A 2,823-nucleotide genomic window follows, 5' to 3' on the forward strand; every position below is an offset into this window, starting at 1 on the left:
CTTCACTCTGAAAATAAATAAGAATACAAGATAAAACTTCATGCAAACACATATATTTGAACATTATTTAATATTCTGGAAAATTAGAAATACACAGAAAATTGAACTTTATGGAAAGGATTAAATAAAGCATGGTACATTCTTTGTAATATGATATAAAATGATGTTTTAAAGATAATGAGGGGGGAGAACTGTAAAGATGGAGGAGGAATAGGACAGGAAGACCACCTTCTCCCTCACAAATTCCTCAAAAGAACATTTCAAAGCTGAGCAAACTCCACAAAACAACTTCTGTAGGCTGGCAGAGGACATCAGGCAACCAGAAAAGCAGACCATTGTCTTCAAAAACAGGTAGGAAAAAATATAAAAGATGAAAAAGGAGACAAAGGAGGTGGGGAGGGAGCTCCGTCCCGGGAGGGAAGGGAATTTTAAGAAGAGAGGTTTCCAAACACCAGGAAACACTCTCCCTGCCGAGTCTGTGGCTAGCCTTGGAAACACAGAGGGCAACATAACAGGAAGGAAAAAATAAAGAAATAATTAAAACCAACAGATTACAAGCCCAACAGTAACTCCCCCAACGGAAAAGCAGCACAGACGCCTGCATCCGCCACTGGGAAGTGGGGGCAGGGCAGGGAAGCGTGGGAGGCGCGGGCTGCAGTGCTTTGTAAGAATCGGGCAGGAACGCCCCACGCGCAACCAGAACAATCTAACTTGGGCTAGCAAACCAGACTGTGGGATAGCTACCGAACGAAAAGCTCGAACATAAGACACCGCCAGGACCCAGCACAGGACAAAGGACGGAAGGGAAAAAGCCGGCTGCAGACCATCCCCCGCCGGGGAAAGGCAGCCAGAGCCCTAAGGACTGGAAAGGGGCAATTGCAGACCCGGAGAGACTTTACTTACCTAACTGCAAGCAGGCTCCTTTGCTAAGACTTCTGGGGGTGCTGGACAGTCACAATCTGCCTCACGAGGGGTGCCAGCAGTCCACCCAGAAAGCTGAGCAGCAGCGGCAGAAAAGGTGACAAGTTGCGGCCATCGTGCTCACCAAACTCCTGAGCTACTCGGACCTGGGAAGGGCACAAAACGCAGTCCCAGCTGAATCTGTGCCTCTGAGGGCTGCCTGAGCGCCGAACCTGAGCTGCTTGGACTGGGGAAGTGCATGCAGCCTAGGGCCGGCCCCAGACGGTTCCCGGCTGAACATCGTAGAGCGGAGCGGTTTGTGCGCCGCGAGAAGGGACAGGTCAAGTGGGGCTGAGACACTGTGTGCACACGGCGGTGCTATTTATTTGCAGCATCCCCCCTCCCCACAGCGCGACTGAACTAGTGAGCCTAAAAAACCAGCAAACAGAAGAAGTTAAACAGAGGGAACCATCTTGGAAGTGATCCCACACGGCCCACAACGTCAGAGAAGGGCCAGTTATATTTTTACTATTTTTAAAATCATTCCTTTTTTTTTCTTTTTTTTTTTTCTAACTTTTTAAAATTGTTAAGTTTTCTATTTCTCCTCTAATTTTTATTTCTATAACCTACTATTACTATTTTCTAAAAAAAAAGACTTTTTTTTTTTTTTAAGGCAAACACCATATATAGTCTTTGGATGGTTGATGGTGGGTTGTTTTTTTTTTTTTTTTTTTAATAATTCTTGGTTTTTTTTGGGTTTTTTTTCCTCTCTCTCTTTTTTTTTTCCTTTCTTCCTTTTTCTTTCTGCTTCTTTTCTTTAATATTGTATTTCTGAAAATCCAACCTCTACTCTAGATTTTTAATCTTTGCTCTTAGGTTTTTGTTGTCAATTTTGTACATTTAAAAACCCAAACTTCACTACCCAAGTTTACCTGAGAGCGAGATTACTGGCTTGACCACTCTCTCCTCCTTTGGACTCTCCTTTTTCTCCACCAGGTGGCCTCTGTCTCTTTTCTCCCCCATCTCTTCTCTATCCAACTCTGTGAATCTCTATGTGTTCCAGATGGTGGAGAACACCTAAGGAACTGGTTACTCGCAGGATTTGTCTCTCTCCTTCTCATTCCTCTCTCTTATCCTCCTGGCCACCTCTGTCTACTTCCTCCCTCTCCTCTTCCCCATATAACTCCGTAAATACCTCTGAGTGGTCCAGACTATAGAGCGCACATAAGGAAGTGACTACTGGCTAGCTTGCTCTCTCCTCTTTTGATCTCACCGCATCTCATTCCAGTTACCTCTAACTACCCCCTCCATCTTCTCTTCTCCTTGTAACTCAGTGAACCTCTCTGAGTGTCCCTCAATGTGGAGAAACTTTTCATCTTTAACCTAGAAGTTTTATCATCGGTGATGTATTGATGGAGAAGTCTAGAGGCTACTGTAAAAATAAAACTGAAAACCAGAAGCAGGAGGCTTAAATCCAAAGCCTGAAAACATTAGAGAACTCTTGAATTCAGGGAACATTAAGCAATAGGAGCTCATCAAATGCCTCCATACCTACACTGAAACCAAGCTCCACCCAAGGGCCAACAAGTTCCAAAACAAGACATACCACGCAAATTCTCCAGCAACACAGGAACACTCCCCTGAGCTTCAATATACAGGCAGCTCAAAATTATTCCAAAACATTTGATGTCTCATAACCCATTACTGGTCACTCCACTGCACTCCAGAGAGAAGAAACCCAGCTCCACCCACCAGAACTCCAACACAAGCCTCCCTAACCAGGAAACCTTGACAAGCCACTGATAGAACCCCACCCACAGTGAGGAAGCTCCATAATAAAGAGAACCCCACAAATTACCAGAATATAAAAAGGCCACCCCAAACGCAGCAATATAACCAAGATGAAGAGACAGAGGAATACTC

This window comes from Ovis aries, chromosome 1 (genome assembly GCF_016772045.2).
Source record: "Ovis aries strain OAR_USU_Benz2616 breed Rambouillet chromosome 1, ARS-UI_Ramb_v3.0, whole genome shotgun sequence".
NCBI lineage: Eukaryota > Metazoa > Chordata > Mammalia > Artiodactyla > Bovidae > Ovis > Ovis aries.